Consider the following 26,579-nt stretch of genomic DNA (forward strand, 5'->3'; position numbering starts at 1 on the left):
GCCCCTCCCTCAATCATGCTCTGTCTCTCTCTCAAAAATAAACATTAAAAAATTTAAAAAAGAAAAGAAAGAAAAATAACCCTAAGACCAATTCATACCTTACATAATGTTATGGAATTGCTCCTATCCACTCTGGAACAATCTGTGGCTTCTGGAATAATCTGTGATCAGAAAACTTAGAAATGCAAATGAGTAAAGCCTATAACATACACTGTGTCTTCTCTTAGTCTACTAAATATTAACCCTCCAGTCCCCCCAAAAATGGGTCTAGTGTAAATCACTAGCAAATCATTCTTTTACTGAAGGCTGACTATATGCAGTGCTGGACTGGTCACTCTGGGGGAGAAAAGAAATAAAGCCCAGTCCCTGTCATTACTCATTTAAGAACATCCTATACGTCTGGGGCAGCTGGGTGGCTGAGTCGGTTGAGCCTCCGACTTTGGCTCAGGTCATGATCTCACGGTGAGTGATTTTGAGCCCCCCAGCTTCAGATTCTCTGTCTCCTTCTCTCTGTGTCCCTCCCCTACTTGCACTCTCTCTCTCAAAAATAAACATACAAAGAACATCATATATGTTTAAGAACATAGACACGGCAGTCTCTTAAATAGATCAGAACAGTGTTGATTAGACAGATGCCCAGGAGCAGGGGGGTGGATGGAAAGAGGGACATGAGGGAGCATCATTGAGCGCCTCCTACCGGCCAGGTGACCAGGGTAGGGCCAACCCTGGAAGGAGAAACGGAGCCTGGGGCCCAGACGGCTTTCCTTCGCCCCCCAGGAGATCTGAAGGAAAGACACGAGGAGGCCGACCGAGGCCGACCGTTGACTGACGGTGTCCCCAAGAACACATTCTTCTAAATGAAAGGTGCTGCTTTGCAGGGAGGGAGGGAGAGGAGCTAGCGGTGGGAGGCACAGTGAGGTGAGGACAAGCTGGCATTCGAGACAGACAGCATGATTTAGAGCCAAACGGGAGGTGGACCAGTATCAATGCCACCACTAGAAGGCCTGCCAATGGATCCACAGGCCTACTTGGCCGTGCTGTTGGGTGGGATCGAATAGGACAGACGGACAAGCCCCTTGAAAATCAAAAGGCCACGCACCTGTGCCAACCAAAGGATTTTTTTTTTTTTTTTAACCAAATGATTCTTAGTCAACTGTGCTGGCAAATCTAGACTGTCTGGGGAATTCTTTAAAGACTTTTTTTTTTTTTAACGTTTATTTATTTTTGAGACAGAGAGAGACAGAGAATGAACAGGGGAGGGGCAGAGAGAGAGGGAGACACAGAATCCAAAACAGGCTCCAGGCTCTGAGCGGTCAGCACAGAGCCCTACGCGGGACTCGAACTCACGGACCGCGAGATCATGACCCGAGCCGAAGTCAGAGGCTTAACCGACCAAGCCACCCAGGCGCCCCTAAAGACTTTTTTTTAAATGCTTATTTATTTTTGAGAGAAACAGAGAGAGAGAGAGAGAGAGAGAGAGAGAACACAGTGGGGGGAGGGCAGGGAGACAGAGAGGGAGACAGAGGATCCGAAGCAGGCTCCGTGCTGACAGCAGAGAGCCCGCTATGGGGCTCAAAGTCACCAACAGTGAGTTCGTGACCTGAGCCAAATTTGGTCACAACTGACTGAACTACCCAGGGGCTCCTCTCTGGGGAATTGTTGCCAGAAATGTTGCCAAATCAGAGGTTTTCTTTTTTCCTTTTTTAGTTTTTCAAAATACAACACGAAATTCCTTTAAAAATTTTTTTCTTTTCCTATAAGAGAAACGCTAAGCTGGCCCCATGGGGAGCACAGCAAATGGAGTTTGGGTTCCTAAAGGTTTCCGACTGTTAGAGAAAATGAATCATTGGATGGAGGTTGGCTTTAAGTTAGATTAGGATTTGCTGATGCTTGATCTGGAAAATTCTTTGGACGCTGAATCCCAAGAGAGAGAACGTCATTGGTTACTCCCGTGAAGGCAGGGGCCATGCAGGACGTGGGGAGCTGGGTTGGGCCTCTCTTCCCTGGTCCCCCCGCCCCACCCTGCTCTTCTGGTTTCATCTCTGAAGGACACTGGGGGAAGCTGGGCTTTTATGTCAAGCTAGGACATTTTCTCTCTAGGTTCAATCTCCGAAGGAAAAGGACAACACTAGTTGAACTGGCCCCTCTCACCCCTCCCACCTCTTAAAATCAACACAATCTTCTAAAGATCTAGAGAAGGAATTCACAACCTCATGCTTCTCATGACACTGTTAAGGGGCTTACCTCGCCCTGGTCCATCTCGAATGTTCCAACTACTGCCCTCCAAGTCACGAAAAGAACAAACATGCAGAGAGGCTGGCCTGGGTATGGGGAAGGCCTCTAACACTAGAAGCCTGATGGATTCATCGTCCTGAAACGGCAGACGGGTACAGGTTTGAGTCCCCTTCACACTAACGCATAAACTCTAGGCTTTCAATTCTGCTCCTGCTATGCCCGTAGGTGCCCCAGTTCGTATATGCAACTCTACATGGAAAGCAATTTCCCCTTTTTCCAGTGAAAGGAGTGAAAATACTCCCTCAAACAAAACCAAGCAACTAACCAGCCAAAAGCCAATGTTTTTGGCCAACTTGAATATATAAATTTGTAGAGAAATAGTCAAAGGTTTGTAGTATTTTTTATTTTTATTTTTTCAATGTTTATTTGTTTTTGAGAGAGAGAGAGAGACAGAGAGAGACAGAGTGCAACCTGGGGAAGGGCAGAGAGAGAGGGAGTCACAGAATCTGAAGCAGGCTCCAGGCTCTGAGCTGTCAACACAGAGCCCGACATGAGGCTCCAACTCACGAACTGTGAGATCAAGATCTGAGCTGAAGTCGGACGCTTAACTAACTGAGCCACCCAAGAGCCCCGGTTTGTAATATTTTTTAAATGTTCACACCTATATCTAAAGTAGCATATTATGAAAAAGGTGATACTGATTTAGAAATTTGCTCTTTTTCCACTCAGGTTTCATGGAGCCATTTTATTCAGGTTCTGCTGGGAGTCCCTGGACATCGGTGTCTCTGTTCTCTCTCCTCTGAATCTACTGCCTCAGCCGGCACCGATAAGAGACGCAGGCTCTTTTGAGACCGTGCATGACACGGTCATTGGAGACTCGGGGAGCAATTCCTCTTGTGGATACATATTCATGACGTCCACATGGTAAGTACTGGCTGCATTGCTCTTTTTGGGCTTAAAATAACACACGCTGGTTAGAGTTCTGGAGGTCAGAGGCTCCACAAGCTGTCACTGGCTTAAAATCAAAGTGTCGGCAAGTCTGCTTTCCTTCCAGAGGCTGCTGCCTTCCCGGGCCCGTGGTCCCCGGCTACGCTGCATCACTGCAGTCTCTGCTTCCGTTGTCACCTCTCCCCTGACCTCCGACCTCCCTCTTACGAGGACCCTTGTGATGACCTGGGTCCACCTGGACGATCCAGGATCATCTTCCCTTCTCGGGATCCTCCATCACCCCTGTGACATCCCTTTTGCCACGTAAGGTCCCATGTTCACCGGCTCCGGGGACCAGGACAGGGACATCTTGGGGGACCGTTGTTCTCATGACAGAGACGGAGTGTAGGGGCTGCGGTACCTCAGCAGAGGCTCTCTGGTTGAGCTCATTCCCCAGCGTGATGTTGATTGGGTCTGAAGGCCCAAGGTGGGTGGAGACAAGTGTTCCGATTGCCACAGCTTCGTGGAGACTGGGCAGGTGCCCAGCCCTGTTAAGTGACAAGCGTTACTTCTTAGTGGCCTTTAAAAAGTTGTGTGTTTTGTTTTCTTTTTAAAGCAACATCTCACACAATTGTAAGACCCTTCCCCTTAAAGGCTGTTAAATCTGTGCTAAATGTCTTTGGCTCCAGGGCACCTGGGTGGCTCAGTCGGTGAAGCATCTGATTTTGGCTCAGGTCACGATCTCACGGTTCGTGGGTTCGAGCCCACCTCGGGCTTTGTGCTCACCGCTCAGAGCCTAGAGCCTGCTTCGGATGCTGTGTCTCCTTCTCTCTCTGCCCATCCCCTGTGCACACTGTGTCTCTTTCTCTCAAAAATAAACATTAAAAAAATTTAAATCTCTTTCGCTCCTCTTTTGTTTCTGTCAGGTGATCTTTATAAGCATCCCAAATTAGCATCAACTGATTATTTTTTCAGGCTGATGTATCTTCTCAAAACGGTATTTTAGCGTTCGGAATAACAACAGCTAGAATAGATTTTCCCATAACACGCCACATTTTGTAAAGGCCTGGTTACAAGGCAACTTTTTTTAGTGAGGGAGAGTTCGGAGGGAATCCCGTCATATATGATTGTATGTATATAATATACCTCAGTCACCAGAGGAACTTATACTTTCCATCATATTTACTCTACAAACACGAGTCCCACAGTTATTATGTGATAGGTCAAGAGATCATGGATGATGATTTATATGTCCACAATGAAAAGTATTAACATGCTCCCCACTCCCCCACAAGAAAGGATCCTTTGACTTCCAGGCCTAGGAGTTATGTGCCAATTTTGATGGGGATAGAACTGCAGATTTTTTTACTGTTTATTTTTGAGAGAGAGAGAGAGAGAGAGTGAGCAGGGGAGGGGCAGAGAGAGGGGGAGACACAGAAACTGAAGCAGGCTCCAGGCTCGGAGCGGTCAGCACAGAGCCTGACATGGGGCTCAAACCCATGGACACAGCTGCGAGATCATGACCTGAGCCGAAGTTGGATGCTCAACCGACTGAGCGACCCAGGAGCCCCATAGAACTGCATACTTTTTAAGGGTAAAGAAAACAAAGCCTCAGTTATTTGCAAGGGCAGAGAATGCATGCATTCTGCATGCAAGAAAAAAAGGTAAGATCCTGAAATGGGAGGAATTGAGACAAAGGAGAAAAGCCATTGGGCTGGGTAGGTTTTCTTTCCCTTTCTTCTTCTCATTCATTCATTCATTCATTCATTCGAGAGACAGAGCGAGAGGGAGATATTGAATCCAAAGCAGGCTCCAGGCTCCGAGCTGTCAGCACAGAGCCCGACCCGGAGCTCAAACCCAGGAACGGGAGATTATGACTGGAGCTGAAGTCGGACGCTCAACCGACTGAGCCATCCACGCGTCCCACCCTTTCCTTTCTTTCAAGTTTTGGGAATTCATGGAAACAAAAGGAAAAGAGTGATAGATACAACTTGCATCATTCAGGACAAGTAAGGGAGACAGGGAATCCCTTTTTGGGATTTTTCAAGAGAATAAAGATTTAAACAGCTCTCCAGTTGGTTCTGGGGTTTCTTTTGAACGTGGTTGCATGCCTAGATGGCCCCTACACAGAAGCCCAGATTTGTGTGTTTGTACCTGTAATATTAAGAAACCTGAATTCGTAGAGTGCCTCATGATATTTCAAGTGCGTTGTTTTTCAGCATCTCCTTGACGATCTGCCCCAGAGGTGGCTTCCTCAGTCATTAATGGGGCTCAGGGCAGGGACTGCTCAGCCGGTAAGTGCGAAGGTTAAGATGAAGGGGTTGTCCACCCTCCTCGTCCTGCCCTCCAGCCCTGCCTTTGGAGCATTCCTTCCTTACCATGCCTGCCGCACAGTGACCACCCCTCCTGTCGGCCATCTGAGGTCACTGTGGTGGGAGGTTCCTAAGGGGTGCCAGCAAATGTCTGCTGCACCGTTAACTGCCACTGGCCTTGATCTCTGTGCAGCTCCGTCTGCAAGGCTGGCCCCTTCTGCTTCCTCTCCTTACACCCCTCCAGGGAGGCGGGGCACAGAGTATAAGACACGCAGGGTTTGCTGTCAGGACAGGTGTCTGAAATCCCTTGTCCTCATTTTCCATGTGACCTTGAGTGCATAACCTACAACAAGGTCATGATTTCCTAATCTGTAAAAAGGGGTTACATATTTCATCCATTCCAAGAAGCCCACATGCAAATCAGGATGAGTCTTTTTTATTAATATATTTTATTGTCTAATTGGCTTCCATACAACACCCAGGGCTCATCCCAACAAGTGCCTTCCGCGATGCCCATCACCCATTTTCCCCTCTCCCCGACCCCCCCCATCCACCCTCAATTTGTTCTCTATATTTAAGAGTCTCTTAAGGTTTGCCTCCCTCCCTCTCTCTTTGTAACTATTTTTCCCCCTTTCTCTCCCCCATGGTCTTCTGTTAAGTTTCTCAGGATCCACGTAAGAGTGAAAACATATGGTATCGCTTTCTCTGACTTATTTCACTCAGCATAATACCTTACAGTTCCATCCACATTGTTGCAAATGGCATGATCTCATTCTTTCTCGTTGCCAAGTAGTATTCCATTGTATATATAAATCACATCTTCTTTATCCGTTCACCAGTTGATGGACATTTAGGCTCTTTCCATAATTTGGCTGTTGTCAAAAGCGCTGCTATAAACATTGGGATACACGTGCCTAAATCAAGATGAGTCTTAAAATGGTTCGCATGTCAAAGTTCCACCAGTACTATTACCCGCCCCTCCCCCACCCCGCCACTTTCTTAGCAGAATAGAGAGCCTTAGAGTTGATGCAAATGGCAGTGTGTTTAGGTTCTAGACTACTGTGTGGACTGGCAATCACATGTGTGAGGCAGAGAAACGATTCATCTGTTGTTCAGTCCTCTCTGTCTTGGTAATCAGGTAAAGGCCAGGACCTCCTTGAGGTCAGTTTTTTAAAAGTTTCTTATGTATTTATTTTGAGAGAGAGGGTGCGCAAGCAGGGGAGGGGCAGAGAGAGAGAGGGAGTGAGAGAGAGAGAATCCCGAGCACTGTCAGTGCAGAGCCCGATGCGGGGCTCGTTCCCTCGAACTGCGAGATCGTGACCTGAACCGAGATCGAGAGTTGGACGCCCAGCCCACCGAGCCACCCGGGCACCCCTGAAGTCAGTTTTGAGTCGTGGAACCAACCTAAGTACCTGCGCCCACCACAATCTCTCCCCCAAACCTCGAGGCCCCTGCATCGTGCAGGAGTTGACGTCTCGCCAATGGGATCATCCTGCGGCCGGCCCGGTACTGGCCCCTGGTTACTGGGTCTTGAGGAAACGTGCTGTTGGAGGTGGGGTGAGGATCCTGGAGTCAGACCAGGTCTGCGTGTGACACGGGGACAGAGGGCTTGGGGGAGCCCCCACAGCCCGACCCCACGGGTACCGGGGAGGAAGCGCTGTGGCCTGGGTTCCAGGCTCCAGCAGCGAACAGCTGAGTTGTCGGTCAGGCAGGGCTGGCACGAGACACCGGAGAAGCTTTGTTTCTAACTAGACAGGCTAGGCAGTCCGAAGCTCGGACTTCTTGCCCTCCTCGGTGTGGACGACTCTTCCCCCTGAGGGGGTGACAGAGGCGGGCGCCAGCTCAGCAGTTCCAGCCTCAGTGACGCTCTGGCCTAAGAGCCACTCTGGCCACTCCGAGGCGGAAGTGGGGCATATTAGCCCGTGGGCCCTGAAGCCGGACTACGAGGTCAGCCTGGGACCTTTTCCGCCCCTCAGTTTCTCCATCTGTAAACTGGGGCTTATGACATTACCGCCTTTGTATCATTGTGAGGATTCAGTGACTTTATAATTGTAAAACACAAAGAACAATGTCTGGTGAATAAGTGTTCAGTAAATGCTAGCTATACGTATTATTCAAAGCATCTAATTAATTCTGATTTTATCTGTTTTATGGGATTATACAATTGATGCTTAGAAGTCAGTTTAGTTACACGTGTTCCGCGTCTCTCGGAGGAAACTCTTGTCCTGTAACAGTCACGTAAGTCATCCATGTCTACGTTTCGTTCGTGCCTTCCTTCCACATTGAATCCTGTCACCCCACCGGTGACAGTTTGGTCTCTTTCCGTGCTGTTGCCTTCCAACCCGGCAGGAATCCCAAATGGGTCTTTGCTCCCACACCCACCCCCCTGCCATTTGAATGGTGGCGTCCCAAGGAGGAGAGGTAGGCGGGTCCAGCACGCTCTTCTCACGGGTGAGGGAAAGGAGGCCCAGAAAGGGGAGGTGGCTCCCCTAGGCCACACGGGGAGCGATGACAGGAGTACTCAGATCTCCTCACTCCCAGAACTGGTCAGCCATCCTGGGGGAGGCACAGGGGGAGGCTGTGACAGTGGCTGCCCTCACAGCCTCTTCCCACAGTCAGTGCTCGCTCTCAGCTAAAGGTGGCCCCCGTCCTTTGCAGATGGCCATTATAGATGAGCCACCGGTTGGAAGGCTGCCGGAAGTCTGCTCCCTCCTGCTCTAATTCCCTGCAAATAATCTTCCCAGGCCGGCCTTGGCCTACTTCCCCGGGGCTGGACGGCACAGGAGGGAAGCCACTTGGCTTAACAGCAGAGTGGCCAGGGGCTGTCACCAGCACAAACTGCCTGGAAGGCTGGGGGCTGGTGGTCCTGTTTCACCGGCCAGTAAGGCCCAGGCTGCGCGGCCCTGGGGGGTGGGTGCTGACACGTCACCATGAAGCTCTGACTGTGGGAAGCTCAGGCCCAGGCTGTGAGATGTTAATTATTTCTGAGCCTGCCTTCCTAGGGCTGAGCTCCTGAACGAGCAGGCATCGCTGTGGCCCCCGAGGGGAAGGTCCATTTAGTTTTCCCCAGACGACAGGCGGCACGGGCCTGCTTTTCACCACCACGAAGCCTGGCTTGCGAACCAGCCCGTGGAACCTGCTTCAGCTTGGCTCCCACGCAAACTGGTTCAGGCCAGCCTGGGGCGGTGGGGGTGCCCCAGGGCTGCACTTGGTGGCTGGACCACCTGCAACAGAAGAGCCGACTCCTTGCAGCAGGGGCTCGAGGAGACGTCCATTCGTTCAACAAACATGGATAAAGCACCTACTGTGTGCCGGGCACTGTAGCAAGAGGCTCACGAGGGCTAGTTCTCATGGCACTAGGAAGTAGGTTCTATTATTGGCCTCAGTTCCTCAGTTTACAGATGGGAAAACTGAGGCACAGAGAAATGAAGTTACTGGCCAAGGTCACACAGGGTTGGCAGGGCAGGGACTTGAACACATATCACATCTTCAACACCCTCATGTTCTTTTTTTTCATGTTATTTTTGAGAGACAGAGAGAGACAGAGCACGAGTGGGGGAAGGTAAGAGAGAGACACAGAATCCAAAGCAGGCTCCAGGCTCTGTGCTGTCAGCACAACACTCCCCCTCCCCCGCTCATGTGCATGTGTTCTTTCTCAAAATAAAACAAATAAACTTAAAAAAATAATTTCCATATGAGCAGGAACTTTGTCTTGTCACCACTGTATCCCCAGCACCTATTTAAAATTTTTTTAAGTTTATTTATTTAGAGAGTGTGAGGGAGGGGAAGAGAGAGAGAGAGAGAGAGGGAGAGAGAGAGAGAGAATGAATCCCAAGCAAGCTCTTCACTGTCAGCCTGGAGCCCGACAGCAGGCTTGATCTCATGACCCTGGGATCATGACCTGAGCTGCAATCAAGAGTCAGAAGCTTAACCCACTGAGCCCCCAGGTGCCCCTGTGTCCCTGGCATTTACAATAGCACCTAGAATGTAGCAGGTGCTCAACACGCATTTATTGTATAATGATTGTGGGAAGTTAAAGATGGCCGCGAATCCTTTGCTAATTATCCCACTGAAAGGGGAGTGTAATGGCCCACACTCCAAATCCAGGTTTGCCTTATGGACTTGCTGGACCCACCAACAGAATGTGGCAGGGTGGCTCCTGAGACCTCTGAAGCTCAGTCATTCGGAGCTCCTACTCCTAGCTGGCTCCTTCTCAGAACCTTGGTTTCTTGCTTTGAGGAGCCCAAGGTGTTCCAACCAACACCCCCAGCTAAGCAACCTCTAGCCAGGACAGAGAGCCAATTCGGACTTCCGGCCCAGATGAGCATTCTGATGACCACAGATCCAGGCAATATATGGTTGCAAATGCAGGAGAGACCCCATGTGAGAACCACCCAGCTGAGCCCAGTCAATCCTGTGAACCAGGAGAATGTGGGAGGTGGTTCTGATGTGACATGGGAGGGGAATTGTTAACGGCAGTTGTCTCAGGACAGTGACATCTGGGTGACCTTTACTTTGTTTACATTTTAATGAATTGTTCCAATTCTGTACAATTAATATCTATTATTTATATAATTACATATAATAAGCAAGGTATTGAGGGTGGGATGGGAGAAAAATAATAAACTCAAGGTTCATCTACAACACAGTGGGTGGCTTTGAAGGCTATTGTGGCAATTCTCTTAAGGTGGGCGGATTAAAAGGGCTTACAAATTTTCATCACCATGGCACAAGAACAGACACTCAGATCAATGGAACAGAATAGAGAACCCAGAAATTGACCCACAAACGTATGGCCAACTAATCTTTGACAAAGCAGGAAGGAATATCCAATGGAAAAAAGGCAGTCTCTTCAGCAAGTGGTGCTGGGAATACTGGACAGCGACATGCAGAAGAATGAACCTGGACCACTTTCTTATACCATAGACAAAAATAAACTCAAAATGGATGAAAAACCTAAATGTAAGACAGGAAGCCATCAAAATCCTTGAGGAGAAGGCAGGCAAAAACCTCTTTGACCTTGGCCTCAGCAACTTCTTACTCAACACATCTCTGGAGGCAAGGGAAACAAAAGCAAAAATGAACTACTGGGACCTCATCAAAATAAAAAGCTTCTGCACAGCGAAGGAAACAATCAGAAAAACTAAAAGGCAACCAACAGAATGGGAGAAGATATCTGCAAATGACATATCAGATAAAGGGTTAGTATCCAACATCTATAAAGAACTTACCAAACTCAACACCCAAAAAACAAATAATCCAGTGAAGAAATGGGCAAAGGACATGAATAGACACTTCTCCAAAGAAGACATCCAGATGGCCAACTGACACATGAAAAAAAGACTAAAAATCACTTATCCTCAGGGAAATACAAATCAAAACCATAATGAGATACCACCTCACCCCTGTCAGAATGACTAACATTAACAACTCAGGCAACAACAGATGTTGGCGAGGATGCAGAGAAAGACAATCTCTTTTGCATTGTTGGTGGGAATGCAAGCTGGTGCAGCCACCCTGGAAAACAGTATGGAGGTTCCTCACAAAGTGAAAAATAGAACTACCCTATGACCCAGCAATTGCACTACGAGGTATTTATCCAAGGGATACAGGTATGCTGTTTCGAAGGGACACATGCACCCCCATGTTTATAGCAGCACTATCAACAATAGCAAAGCATGGAAAGAGCTCAAATGTCCATCGATGGGTGAATGGATAAAGAAAATGTGGTATATATACAATGGAGTATTGCTTGGCAATCAAAAAGAATGAACTCTTGCCATTTGCATCTATGTGGATGGAACTGGAGGGTATTATGCTGAGCAAAATTAGTCAGTCAGAGAAAGACAAATATCATATGACTTCACTCATATGAGGACTTTAAGAGACAAAACAGATGAACATAAGGGAAGGGAAACAAAAATAATATAAAAACAGGGAGGGGGACAAAACAGAAGAGACTCATAAATATGGAGAACAAATTGAGGGTTACTGGAGGGGTTGTGGGAGGGGGGATGAACTAAATGGGTAAAGGGCTCTAAGGAATCTACTCCTGAAATCATTGCTGCACTATATGCTAACTAATTTGGATGTAAATTTAAAAAAATAAAAAATAAAACAAGTTAATAAAAAAAAAGAGGCAAGGGAGCTTTGGTCAAATGAGATATATTTTGTTATGTGGCTCTACCTGTACAACACAGAACATTTTTAATAAATTCCTATTTTGACACAATTAAAAAAATTTTTTTCATCACCAGGCTACTATTTAGATCCTGGCTCAGGTGACGTTAAGGAACTTGCTTAACGTTGCAAGGCTAGCATATCAGTCAGGGCTCCTATTTGCAACAGAAACCAACTCTAGGTGACTTAAACAGAAAATAAATTTATTAAAAGGTCATTGGACATCGGGATGCCTGGGTGGCTCAGTCAGTTAAGTGTCCAACTTCAGCTTGGGTCATGATCTCGTGGTTTGTGAGTGCGAGCCCCATTTTGGGCTCTCTGCTGTTAGCACAGAGCCTGCTTCAGATCTTTTGTCCCTCTCTCTCTCTGCCCCTCCCCTGCTTGTGTGCTCTCTCTCTTTCTCTCTCTCTCTTCCAAAAATAAACAACCACAAAACCAAAAAATAAAAATAAAAAATAAAAGGTCATTGAGCATCTATTCATGATTAAAAAAAAAAAACACCACTCCGTGAACGAGAGATAAATGGGAACTTCCTCACCAAAACAAAAAAGCAGCCACAAAAGCTTATAGCTACCATCATATTTAATGGTGAGACATTCCACACCTTTCCCCAAAGACTGGGAGAAAGGCAGGGATGTCTGCTCTCACCACTCCTACTCAATGTTCTAGTCAGTGCAATAAAGCCAGAAAAAGCATTAAGAGTCATAATGATAAGGAAGAAATAAAATTGTAGACAACATGCTTGTCTACAGAGAAAAGTTCAAAGAATTTACAAAGATGCCATTATCTAGCAAGTGACGTTAGCAGGAATGGAGGTTACAGGGTCAATGAACTAAATAAAATTCGTTCGTTCATTTAATTGTGTCTTTATATGCTGGCTATATACAAATGGAAATGGAAACTTTTAAAAAGGTACTAATCACAGAAGCACCACAATCATGAAGTTCTTTAGGATGATTAACGTGCAAGATGTGTAAGCTAAAAACTACAAAAATATTTTTGAGAGAAATCGAAGAAGAGTTAAAGAAATGGCATACTGGGTTCACGAAACAAAACAATACTGTCATGATGCCAATTCTCCCTTAATTGATCCCCAGATTCAACATAATCCTAATCAAAATCCCAGCAGGCTTCTTTTAAAAGCTGGTTTTAATATTTACATAGGAACCCCCCCTCAAAAATATATACACTTAAAAAATTTTTTTAAATATAAAAAAAGGGGGGGTCACCTGGGTGGCTCAGTCAGTTGAGAATCCAACTTTGGCTCAGGTCATAATCTCACAGTTCATGAGTTTGAACCCCGCCCACGTTGGGCTCTGTGCTGACAGCTCAGAGCCTGGAGTCTGCTTCAGATTCTGTGTCTCCTTCTCTGTCTGCCCCTCCCTCCCTCTTTCTCAAAAATAAATAAATATTAAAAAAACAAAAAAATATTTATATAGAAAAGCAAAGGACCTCAATTAGCCAAAATAATTTTGATAAAGAAGAACAATATTGTAGGATTCATACTATTGGTTTTCAAGATTTACTTTGTAGCTAGAGCAATCAAATACAGTGTGGTATTGGTGAAAGAATGAGCACATAGATCAATAGAACAGAAACCAGAACCCAGATCTAGACCTATACAGAAACTGATTTTTCGCATGGGTGTCACAGCAATCCAATGGAGAAAGGATAGTCTTTCCAACAAATGGCGCTATTAGATATCTACATGCAAAAAACAAAGAACCAAAAAAAAAAAAAAAAAAAAAAGCAAAAACACACCCAAACCTCAAACCTCTCAATCACACTATATACAAAAATTAATTTGAAATGGGTTATAGGCCTAAATGGTAAAGCTGAAATTATAATACTTCTAGAAGAAAACAGGAGAAACTTTGATACTTTGGGTTTGGCCATAAAAAACATGAATCATAAAAAAACAAAACTATAAAATGAACTTCATCAAAATTAAAAACTTCTGCTCTTTGAAAGACACTTATGAAAATAAAAAGGTAAGCAACAGACTGGGAGAAATATTGGCAAAACAGAAGCCTGATAAAGGACTGGTAGCCATAACATATTCTCAAAGCTCAATAATAACCCAATGAAAAATTAGCAAAATATTTGAGGAGGCACTTCACTGAACAAGGTGTATGAATGGTCAAGAATCACACAAAAAAGATGCTCAAAAGCATTTATAATTAGGCAGATGGAAATTAAAACCATAATGAGATACTACCATACACGTATTAAAATGGCTTCTGTTTTAAAAACCTGACAATATCAAATGCTGATGAAGATACAGAGCAACTGGAACTCTCATATGTTGTTGGTGGAAAAGCCAACTGGTACAGCTGCTTTGGAAAATGGTTTGATGATCTCTGATAAATGTATACATATATTTACCATATGACTCAGTGATTCAACTCCTTGGTATTTATCCATAACAAATGAAGACATATGTCCACACCAAAACCCAAATGTTGGTGTTTATAGGAACTTCATTCATAATCATCTCAAAGAGAAAACAACCCACATGTCCATCAACTGGTGAGTTAAATTCTGATGCATTCAAAAGGTAGAATACGACTCCACAGTAATAAGGAACAAACTATTTATACATGCAGCAGCGTGGATACCTCTCAAAAGCATTATGTTGAGTAAAAGAAGCCAGCATACTGCTTTGGAGCGCCTGGGTGGCTTATGGGTTAAGCGGCCAACTCTTGATATCAGCTCAGGTTGTGATCTCATGGGATTCAGCCCCGTTCAGTCTCCATGCTGAGTGTGGAGCCTGCTTGGGAGTCTCTATCCCCCTTTCCCTCTGCCTCTTCCTTGCTCATGCATGCATGCTCTCAAAATAAATAATAAACTTAAAAAAGAAGGCAGCACACTGCATGATTCCATTTATATGGCATTCTAGAAAAGGCCAAAGAGAAGGAAATTCTTGCCAGGGTGTGGAGGTAGGAGGAGGAAATTAACTGATCACAAAGGGGCACAGGGGAACTTTTGGGGGCGAAGGAAATGTTCCATATCTTGATTGTAGGAATGGTTATTCAACTGTATAATTTTGCCAAAATTTACAGAACCGTACTCTTAAAAAGGGCAAGTATCACTGCATGTAATATATACCCTGATACAAATGGCCAAGGGGTACATGAATATGTCTTCCACATCACTCTTCATTGGCGGGGAAATGCAGATCAAAGCCACGATCTGTGAAGATATCACTTCACACATGTCAGGATGGCTAGCATCAAAAAGACAAGAAATAAAAAGTGCTGGCCAAGGTGTGGAGGAAAGGGAACCCTCGTGTGCAGTTGGTGGGAATGTAAATTGGTGTGGCCACAACAAAAACTATGGAGTTTCCTTAAAAATTTAAAAATAGGGACACCTGGGTGGCTCAGTCAGGTCAGCATCTGACTCTTGATTTTGGCTCAGGTCATGATCTCTCAGTTTCACAAGGTCAAGCCCCTCATTGGGCTCTGTGTGGGCAGCGTGGAGCCTGCTTCGGATTCCGTCTCCCTCTCTCTCTCTCTCTCTGCCCCTCCCCCGCTTGCACCCTCTCAAAATAAATAAATTAAAAAATAAAACTATCATACGCTCCAGCAATTCCGCTTCTAGGTATATATCTGAAGAAGACGACATTATCTCAAAGGGATGTCTGCACTCCCGGGTTCGCTGCGGCATTATTCACAATAGCCAAGACATGGAAACAATCCAAGTGCCCATTCACAGATGAATAGATAAAGAAGACGTGACATATATATCACGCACATACACACGATGGCATATTACACACACATAGAAAGAAGGAAGTCCTGCCGTTTGTGACAACGTGGGTAGAGCTTCAATGCATCACGCTAAGTGAAATAAGTCAGAAAAAGACAAATATCGTATGGCCTCATGTATATGTGGAATCTAAAAACATCCAACTCAAAGAAACTGAATGGTGGTTAACTGGCCTCACTGTGGTAAACATTTCACAATTAGGCAAGTTTCAGGTCATCACATTGTACACCTTACCCTTACGTAATGTTCTACGTCCATGATCTCAATAAAGCTGAAAAGGAAATAGCTCAGTAAATCTAGAGGGGAAAAATGTCACTGGGAGGACCAGAGAACCTGGTTTTTGAAACGAGGTGGCCGTGAAAAGTGTTCAGAGTCGTACTGGTCACCGGACTTAGCCAGTGTCCACTGAGTGTCCAGTCAGGGAAACAGAAAGCACCCAGGTTTCCATTTTCTAAGAGGGACTTAATCTGTGGACTGAATTGATGGAATATGTGGGGTCCTGTGCCTTAGCAGCAAGGCTTTTAGGGAATGGGAGCATCTGGCATTTTCCACTTCTACCGTGGGAGGCAGGTTCCTCACTTCCAGGTGGAGGATTCACCATAAAATAAAGGGATATGGATTCTCGAGGCCATACGAAATGACAAATGTCCACTTGAGCTAGTAAATATGAAAGTGGGGTTTCCAACCCTCATTAACCAGGGCCCGTCTCTTAATAATTTCACGGCAGGTCTTGAGGTGGTGCCTAAACACTGTTCCCGGAATCCAGAACCACTCAGTGTGGAATGGGTTCGAATGGTGACCCACAGCCACGTGCTGTGCACACACCTTCTCCCATCATGAGGGTGGAGATCTCTGGGCTTCCCCGCAGCTCAGCTGTTCCTCTCAGCCCTGCCCGCCCTGAGATCCTGTCTGAGCCCTTTGGCACCGTGTGTGTCTGTAGTCAGGAATGTCTTTTCCGGGCTTGGGAGCAGACAGGGTCCCAGAGGAGGAGGAGCAGGAGGGGTGCCCCCTCCATGGGCCCCTGAGGCCGGAGCGCCAGGAGCCCGGACCTTTGAGAGGCATCGGTGTCCTGAAGGAACAGGACAGAGGAGAGCAGAGTCAGGGCGGCTTGAGGAAGAAAAGCAGAGGTCGGTTTGAGGTTTGGAAACAAAAGCCCTCTCTTTCCCTCTGTTCCACTTACCCTGTTCCCGGAAAAGGTTTTGCTGACAGCCTCCCAGGCTCTCACTTGCCTCTGGGCTCAGCCTCTGTTGACTCCTCCAGGCTGCTCAGCCCTGTCTTCTTCCCCCGGCGGCGATATCTGGATCTCTTTCTACCCACTTCTTACTGACCCTCAGCACATCCTCGGTCTCAGCCTCGAGACACCCACGCACCCACCGAACAACACCTGCAGGCCTTTCTTTTCAAACAGGGAACCACACAGCTGAGAGCTGTGTGGACTCACTAATTCAAAACCAGCCAAGCCTGAGAGGGCACATCAGGAAAAGGAAACGCAAGAAAAGCAGGGAGGAAAGGGAAGAAAGATTCAGGGAACCTCCTGGATGCACCCCCCAGCTGTTTTCCATCTCTGCCTCCCGTCCTGCCACAAAGAGGCTGGGATGGCCAGACAGGAGACTCCCATCCTCCTTTGTTCCAATCCTGGCCAATGGGACCGAAGAGAAGAGGAGTTTGCTGGTGTCTTCTGGGAAACCTCTTCCTCCCCAGTAAAAGGAGACACTTGGGTGGAAATGCTCTTCTCCTCCAAACTGATGTTGTCATGGGTTGTCACATGTGATGTGGGGACTGTGCTGGCCGTCTTGTGACCACAGGATGGTCTAGCCTGGGACCAAGCTATTATGCCAAGGAAGGCTGCACAGAAAGATGAAGAGTCTGGGTCCCTGATGGCACCACTGAGGCCATCCCTCATGCAGGTGTTCTAATTATGTGAGATAATGAGGCCCTTATGGTTGTTGTTGTTGTTTTAATTTTTTTAACCTTTACTTATTTTTGAGACACAGAGCATGAGGGGGGAGGGGCAGAGAGAGAGGGAGACACAGAATCCGAAGCAGGCTCCAGGCTCCGAGCGGTCAGCACAGAGCCCGACACAGGGCTCGAACCCACGAACCGTGAGATCATGACCTGAGCCGAAGTTGGACGCTTAACCAACTGGGCCACCCAGGTGCCCCTAGGCCCGTTGTTGTTTCATCCTCTTGTTGAAGTCAGGTGTGTTTCTTCGTACAGCTGAAAGTATTATGATGGGCATGGAAACAAACCAGCATTTGCCAGATTTCCCCTGTGTGTGAGACCGTGTTAGGAGTTTTATAAGGTAATTACTACATCACCCCCATTTTACATTTGAGGAAGCTGAGGCTTATGCACACAGGGTCACCTATTAAGTGCCAGAGGCAGGACTCTAAGCCATTGTGACTTAAAAAAATGTACTGAGCACGACCTGTATGTTAGGCACTCTCCAAGGGCTGGGAATGTGGTGCAAAGGAGACAGAAATTGGGGGTTTCATGGAGGTTCCATTCCAGGAGAGGAGGCCGGCAGGAACAAAACGAACAAGCAAGCAAGGTGAGTTTAGATTAGTAATAATTGCTAAAAAGGTAATAAATAGGGTGATGTGGTGGTGAGCAATTGGGTTTCTGGTGCATGTTCTGGGGGCAGGGAACACTTTCGTTAGAGTGACTGGGGAAGGCCTTGTTGAGTGACATTTGAACTGAGCCTGACAGACGCAAAGGACAGACCAAGGAAGGGGCTTCCAGGCAGACAGAGCAAAAAGTGCACAGAGCAAAAAGGGCAGCAAAGAGCTGGGGAAACCGGAGGAGCTGATCGGAGGCCGTGGGTTGGAGCTCAGTGAGGAAGGGAGGAAGCCAGGTTGGAGGAAGGCAGGACCTGCCTCCCGTAGGGCCTTGCAGGCCGTGCTAAGTGGGTCTGGGTATTTTTCCAATTGAGATGATGAGTCACTGAAAGGTTTTAAGCAAGGGATGGCATGATCTGATTTGCAGTGTTCTCAGGTCTCTCTGGATGTTTTGTGGAAATCAGATCATAAGCAATAGGAGGGAGGGAGAAGGGCCGGTAGGGAAGCTGTTGGTGTGGCCCTAGAGAGAGGTGACGGTGGCTTGGAATGAAGGGGTGGCCTGGAGAGGGCCGAATGACCAGGTTCCCAAGGCATACGCGGTAGGACTTACCCATGGATTGTATGTGCAGGGTACAGAGAAAGGGAGGTTCAGGGTCGACTCAGGGTTAGGGCTTGGGCAGCTGGGCGGACGGGGATGCCTCATGTGAGATAAAGAGGTTTGGGGCAAAAATCAAGAGTTCTGTTCTGGAGTCCGGGGCCAGAGTTCTCTTTCCATCCTACTGCCTTGCTTCCCTCAAGTGAATACAATACAAAACCTTACACTGGGAGTCATTACCGCCCCGTGGGCCAATCTGAGCAGCAAGGTGGTAACCAGAAGCACGAAAAGATTCCCGAATGTAGCCACAGCTCTAAGAAGGCATCTTATGATCACCCCCAAAGTGCTTATCCAGCACGAGTTCCACTATTTGATTCCTGGGGTCATTAGATAGCAGTGTCTTAGGTAGGGCCTCCCCAGAAGCAGGTCCGGAGACAAGAATGTGAGTCCACATGGTTTTATTGGGAGGTGATCTCAGAAAGCAGAGGAAGGAGGGGAAGGGGCCAAGATAGGGTTTCCTAGAGAGCAGGTCACCACTGTGGGTGACGGGGGGAGGGGGGGTGTAGTTTTGCCAGGGACCTCTGAGAGAGAGCAGAGAACATACATTCCGAATTGTCCCACCCGAGGGACAAACGTTGGGCGATTTATCCTCCACATCCTTCTCATGGACTGAGGGGGAGCTCCCAGGGCCATCTGCTCTCCACACTTCTGCTTTGCGCTCACGCTGGTGCTCAAAGGCAGCCCTCAGGTGCAACATCGCAGGTGCTCGCTGGAGGAAACTGTCCGTGTGCTCCAGACTGGCGAGTGCTAACGGGACGCAGAGAAGGGACACCCACGGCTTCTGCCATTGCTCTGCCACCAAAATATTTCACTTCTTCTAAGCCCTTTAGAGTAAGTCTCAAAAATACTAGACAATACTCTTTGACGATATTCATTAAATCAATGGCACACCGGTGGTCAATAGATATGTGGCCCAAACTTGCGATTCACAACAAAGAATTTGTAAATCAACTCGTCACTTTCTTCATTGAGAAAGTCTTGCTATACGACAAGTCAGTTGATCTAGATGGTGTCCCTAGTGATGGGAATTGGTTTTCATTCTGGTGCAAGCTTCTTGTTTTCCTCAGACCAGTAACAAACAATTCACGGCCCAGCGCGTTGAGTAGCCCTGTGCTGGACCGTGCGATCCTTGAGGACAGACCCTGGGACATGTTCATCTCTGTATCCCCAGGGCCTGGCATAGTGTCCAGTGCAGAGGGGCACTTGGTGGATCAGGATTGTGCCATTTTACAGATGAGGAAACAGAGTCACTTGGACGTGGCCTCTCACTCTGCTGCTCGATCCCTGTAAACCTCAGTGCTCCCTCCTAGCCTGACAGATCCATTGGGATGAGCTGTCTCCTGGGAGAATGACACCAGTTAGAATCAAGCCCAGTGTCATTTTCCCCTTTAAGGGCTTGTGTACTAGGCTGTGTTTATCCCTGGGGAGCAGTCACACAGCCAGTGCTCTTTATCACCCCTGCTTCTGCCTGAACCAGGCTGATTTCTGCTTCTGGGGCCATGAGTAATGAGGTGGCCACCGCTGACTGCCCTCTTAACGAGGTTGGTGATGCTTGTATGATTTCTCAACAAAATGAGAAAACTCAAGCAGGGGGTGTTGCCTTTTGGTGGTTTTCTTTTCTTTTCTTTGTAAAAAAATTTTTTTAACATTTATTTATCTTTGAGAGGTGGGGGGAGGGGCACAGTGAGAGAGACAGAGGATCCAAAGTGGGCTCTGTGGTCACATCGCTAACCAACGAAGGACTCAAACTCACGAGTCGTGAGATCATGACCTGAGCTGAAATCGAGAGTCAGCCACTCTAGCCGACTGAATCACCCAAGTCCCCCTGGTGGTTTTCTTTGAACCCTGTAATGCTGACAAAGGACTCAGAAAACTCTGGAGAGTTCTTGATGAGGGAAAACTCTTTGATTATGGTCACAGAGACTCATGCACAGAGTGAGGGTCCAATGGCTAAGCTGCGGTAGTAACAACCCCCCCAGACTTAGTGGCTTACCACAATTAGACTTTATTTGTTGTCCGCGCTACATGCCCGAGGATGCGTCAGCAGAGGGTTCTGCTTGCGTGTCCACCCAGGTGCTCAGGCAGGTGGAGGCACCATCTTGACAGGTGTTTACAAGACCCCTGTAGGGGTGAAGAAGGTGAACAGCTCACTGGTTCTTAAAGCTTCCTCCCAGAAGGACACATGCCCTTTTGGGTTTCACTGGCCAGAGCAACTCCTTTAACTTTCTTAATTTCAGAGGAGGTAGGGATGGGAGAGCCTACCAAGTGCCTGGAAAGAGGGATCAGCACTGATGGGGAATAGCACAAATGGCAACCACAGATATGCCCTCTGCAGCTGGCATGGGTCACACCTCTCCCTATTACATTTCTGTCAGCAGCCTGTTCCAAAAACATTGACGTTGGCTGACCATTGAGCAGGAGAACTTGAAGCATTCTGTCCCAACTCTATGAAACTCACCATTTAAAGACTCAATCTCAATCCTTAGGTATAATCTCTAGACTTTTGTTCCTTGTGATGTGACCTGGATTTTTTGTTTTAATGTTTATTTATTTTTGAGAGAGAGAGTCAGAGTGTGAGCGGCAGAGGAGCAGAGAGAGAGGGAGACATAGAATCTGAAGCAGGCTCCGGGCTCTGAGCCATCAGCACAGAGCCCGATGTGGGGCTCAAACTCACGAACCGTGAGATCATGACCTGAGCCGAAGTCGGACGCTCAACCGACTGAGCCACCACGACCTGGATTCTTTACTGCTACCACAATGATCCCTATGCCCTTTCTTAGCCTGGACTATTGGTTGCACCTGTACCCTTCAGGTGCTGTGGGTTTTGCTGAGTCTCAGAGGGCTTTTTTCCGGCACCCCACTATTGATTCCTTCCCCTGACCTAACCACCGTAGGCACCTAACCACCCCCTCCTTCGTCCATTCATCCAATTAAACTGGGCCACGAACATCTCTCTTGGAATGTTGGCATTTTAGATCACATTAAAATGACATCCAGAGACACCACACATCCATTCATATTCCCCCCATACTCTTCAACCCCAGGAGGTATGGCTAAGATTTAGGTAACACCTGCCTCAGTTTCCCCTTCTGTTAGAGCCCAGTTGCTAAGTTTAAGACCACTTTCTGTTCCTACTTGCAGTCCCCAGCCTGAGCATCATCCATAGCAGGGTGTAGGGCGGAGATGAGGGACATTTCTGGAATAAGAGGCTGTCAGGACCATGTTGAGCTTGGAGGAGCATCTGCTAAAGACAGCATATCCAGGGGGTGCGGGGTGTAAGCCAGAAAATTGTTGAGTGGAAGCCAAGGTCAAGGCCAGAAGACAGTGCCAAGTACAAGAGGCAGAGAGGATAGGAACCCAGGGCCCAAACCACAGGGCCTTAGCCAGGAAGGTCAAGAGTAGGACACAGGGGGGTTCCAGGGTGGGCGGACAGGGCCAAGGCCAAGGCAATAAACAGCCTGAGAGCTTGGGGCCACCTTGCTTGCCTCCCTGCTCCCCACACCTTGCAGGTACTTCTAACCCAGTGTCAAAACATCAGCTTAAGAAACCAAGAGACAGGGGCGCCTGGGTGGCGCAGTCGGTTAAGCGTCCGACTTCAGCCAGGTCACGATCTCGCGGTCCCGTGAGTTCGAGCCCCGCGTCAGGCTCTGGGCTGATGGCTCGGAGCCTGGAACCTGTTTCCGATTCTGTGTCTCCCTCTCTCTCTGCCCCTCCCCCGTTCATCCGTTCATGCTCTGTCTCTCTCTGTCCCAAAAATAAATAAACGTTGAAAAAAAAAAAATTAAAAAAAGAAACCAAGAGACAAACAGCCGCTGAAAATCTGTGCCTGGGGCTGCGATTTAGCTACCCCTAGCAAGTGTGATGAACCAATGGGCAGGACCCAGTGTGACTAATGGGAGGCTTTGGGGCTGGAGGAGTTCTGCACGGGCCCCTGAGGGGATAAGGATACAGGATTGGAGTCTCTCTTGGCTGCCCCTCCGCCTGGCCCCGCACAGCTGAGAACTGTTGGAGGAACCGGCAGAGCAGAAGGGAATAGGCCACCCTACTTGGATGCATGCCAGTGTGAGGCAGGGTGAGGGGCAGCACGCAGCCCCCTGCTGGCGGATCTCAGGGGGACTTTGCTCAGTGAAGATGTCCCAGGGGGCAGCACACCGCACTTCCTGTGACTCACAGCCAGGGGGCACTGTGGGGCCTCATGCCTGGCAGGCCCATCCTTACCCTGTGAGTGTGTGGGCATGAATGGCTTCGCAGGCAGCAGGCCCCACAAAGGACCACTCCTGAGTGTGCAGGAGCCACCTCTGGGGCTCCCCGAGCTGCTGTGGGGGTCATGCCGGGGGATGGTATAGGGTGGTGGCTGGGAGCCTCACATGGTGCTGATTGGCTGAGGAAATCTCTGGCACGGATGATGTCAAACCTGGAGTCTGCATCTTTCCTAAGGAAATGAGCACCCCTACGAGGCAAACCTCAGTTGGTCAAGGGTCCTTCTGCAAAGTTGCTGTGGTCTTTAGAGGTGGGGAGAATTCTATCTAAAAGATCAAAATAGTTGCCTTGCATCCAACATTGGGGGCTGTGTTCCAGAAGTGCCCCTGGGCTCTCTTTTGTGCTCTCCAAGGTCCTATGGGGTACATCAGCAGCACTGGGGTGTCTCATGCTCTCTGTACCATGAGGACAGTGGGCAGCGCACCATATCCCCCTGGTTTTAGGGGCAGGGCGGGTGAGGGCTCTCCACTTCCACCCTGGGGGCCCTCATGTTTTCCTTCTTTCAGTTCCTTCCAGTCACTCCTTTCCTCTTGTCTTCTTACCTCAACCAAAGAGAACACAAAATCTCCACGTGCCAACTGAAGCAATGTCTTTCGGCAGTAGACCCAATGGAACCCCTCGGAATACACTGTTATCCTTCTTCCCTCTGTTTCTTGGAACCATGGAAGAGTGAGGAAGTCATGATTTGGGTGCTCTATCCCACCTGCGGAAGGCACCAAAAATACCCACCACCTGCCATATTTGACACCTGAGCTGTACTGACCCACCAAATTTCCAACTCACTTCAGTGAAGTTTCAGGTAAGTCCCTGAACCCATCACTTCAACCCCCTTTGGGAGCATTTGCTGCCTTCGGGGCTTCGGCAAACACAGACCCTGATCTCCATCGACAGCCCTCTGATGTTTACAAAATGGCAGAAACGACGCGTCTGCTAAGACAAGGTTATTTTGCAGGCAGAGATTTTTTTTTTTTTTTTTTTTGGCATGTGTTTAGCTACGTTTCCAGAACCCCAAGAAAAAGTTGCAAGAGAATCTCTGGCCAACTCCATACACATGATGCCCGAGAGATAAATGCAGAGAAACTCCCTTGCACCTCCGCAGACATGGTCTTGTCACATTCTGATTAAGCGAGTTTTGAAGGTGAGATTCTGCTAAGCTCGTCCTGAAGTGGAAGAGGTTGACTCAGAAGCTGATTTATCAGAGAGCTGGAAGCAAGCCAGCCTGAGCGGTTGCCAAGGGCTCTGTGCAGAAGTGCTGAATGTGTAAACCGTATCATTGTTTAAAAATGAGCCAACCCAGAAACTTTGGCTTCCAACAGCTCAGCCTCAAACAGCAGCGGGAAGCAGTCAGGAGAGGCTCGCCTGTGATCATGCCCCACAGAAGGGGTTCGCTCGCTTTCTCTGTCAGTCCAGCCCTGGGAAGCAGCACATTACAGGCAGAGCTCGCGCTGGGGTCTGGAAGGCTGGCACTCTGGGATGGCAGCACAGGGTGAAGGGAGGCCAGAGGGTTTGGGCAGCAGGGGCAGGTAAAGAGAGAAAATAAAGGCAGGGACCGAGGACAGAGTGTGCTGCAGGTCTAGGCAGTGCCTGACCCTCTGTATACACGTGGTAGGTATTTGATGTAGGAAGGAAGGAAGGAAGGAAGGAAGGAAGGAAGGAAGGAAGGAAGGGGAGTAGGATGGGAGGAAGGAAGGAAGGAAAGGAAGGAGGGAAGGAAGGAAGGAAGAAGGGAAAGAGGAAAGGAAGGAAGGAAGAAGGGAAGGAGGGAAGAAAGGAAGGAGGGAGGGTAGGATGGAGGAAAGGAAAAAAGGAAGGAGGAAAGGAAGGAAGGAGGGCCACCACCAGAGACCGGGAAGAGGCGGGAAGGAGTCTACCCAGAGCCTCAGAGAGAACATGGCCTACAGACCCCCTGATTTCGGACTCTAGCTCCCCAGAACCGTGAGAGAGTGCACCTTCCTTGTTTGAAGTCATCCATCTGTGGTTGTTACGGCAGCCCCAGCAAACGAATGCCCTCACCCTCTCAGTTCAGATTCCTGAGTGGCTGTTTCTGGCCTACTCTGCTGGGCAGGCTGCATTGCGCTGGCTTTCTGCTTGGGGGTCTTTGCCTGGCAAGCCCTGGCCCTCCCTGGCTTGATGGAGACAAGAACTGCAAATTGGCCAGGTGTTGTCCTGGAGTACTTTCCTGAACCTCCACTAGGCCTCAGGCGGGGGTTGTTGCGAAGCAGACCCAGCCCTCACGAGCCTGGCGTAGGGTCGGCATTCAGTACATACTTCACAAACAAGATTTCTGGGACTTTTATTTTATTTTGTATTTTATTTTTTCATGTTTATTTGTTTTTGAGAGAAAGAGAGACAGAGTGTGAGTGAGGGAGGGGTAGAGAAAGAGGGAGACACGGAATCTGAAGCAGGTTCCAGGCTCTGAGCTGTCAGCGCAGAGCCTGATGCAGGACTTGAACCCGTGAACACTGAGATCATGACCTCAGCTGCAGTTGAGTGCTTAACCGACTGAGCCATCCAGGCACCCCGATTTCCGGGACTTTTAAATTAGGTGGTGTGGTGGGCTGAATGTTGGCCTCCAAAAAGACATGTGTTTATACAAATCCTGGGAGCCTGTGAACGTGACATTACTTGGGAAAAAGGCCTTTATAGATTTAGTTAAGGGTCCTGAGATGACATTATCCTGCACTAAGAAGTCGAGCTCTAAATCTGATGGCAAGTGTCCTCAGAAGAGATGAGAGAAGACCATGTGACAATGGAGGCAGAGATCAGAGGGGCATGACCATGGCCAGTGAGGCCAGGGAAGGCCAATATCCCCCTGAAGCTGGAAGAGGGAAGAGCCATGCTTCTTTAGAGCTGTTGGAGGGAGCGCGACCTTGCCGACATCTTGATTTTGGATTTCCGGACTCCAGACCTGGGAGGGAATAAATTCCCACTGCTCTAGGCCACTCAGCTTCTGGTCCTTTGTTTCAGCAGTCCCAGGAAATGAATAGAACTGGTAACCTTAACCAAAGGAAAAGCCAGCTCCGTTGATGACAGAAGCCAGTAATGACCAAAGAAAGCCTCTGAGTGGCATTGAGTCGTTGGCGGGACTCAGTTCTAAGAAGGGCCGGGGCGGATTGGATCTACTGAACCCAGAGACAGAACTCATGTCAGAGAAAGTTCACTAGCCAAGGCTGGGTGTGTGTGTTCCTTTTGGCCTGGTTCTCATTTGTTTTTCCTATCTGGTTATTTGCCCAATACTAGTTAGTGTCCTTCAGGAAGACTTTCTCTCTCTGATGAAGAGGTCCCTGTTGAGAGGAATGGCCTAGTTATGGGCCTATCTCCGGGGGACGTTCTCTTCACAAAGACAGTTCCTTTGCCCTCCTGGCTTCCTGTTGGCAATGGCACAGCCCGCCCAGCCACCAGGAGGATGGTTTACTTCATTTTCCTGGACATCTGGCTTGGCGTGGGTGGCCGAGAGCAGGTTCCTCACCGCTCTGCCGAGCAACTCCTCCTGGAGACAGCAGAGTGAAACACAATCTGGCTGCTGAGACGTTTGGAACCAGATGGCTCAGACCAAGGCCAGGCCTTCTGCCCCACGGCTCCCTTCCAGCTGGCCTTGCCCAGCCATCCTGCACACTCATGGCCCAAGTCAGAACATGAGGGGCGAGCTTCCCTCCTCTGCCTTCCTCACCCACATCTGCTTTT

The 26,579-nt window shown here is 48.3% G+C and overlaps 1 long non-coding RNA gene across 1 annotated transcript; it reads right to left on the reverse strand.

Annotated features, from left to right (window-relative positions):
* On the reverse strand, positions 1-16,960 carry LOC128316105 (uncharacterized). The gene is made up of 3 exons (XR_008299619.1): positions 16,603-16,960; positions 2,245-2,371; positions 1-175 (listed from the first exon to the last, which is right to left on the reverse strand). It is a non-coding gene; the product is annotated as an uncharacterized LOC128316105 (long non-coding RNA).
* Between the last annotated feature and the right edge of the window lie 9,619 nt (positions 16,961-26,579).

The sequence above is a fragment of the Acinonyx jubatus genome, chromosome B3, assembly GCF_027475565.1.
Source record: "Acinonyx jubatus isolate Ajub_Pintada_27869175 chromosome B3, VMU_Ajub_asm_v1.0, whole genome shotgun sequence".
Taxonomy (NCBI): domain Eukaryota; kingdom Metazoa; phylum Chordata; class Mammalia; order Carnivora; family Felidae; genus Acinonyx; species Acinonyx jubatus.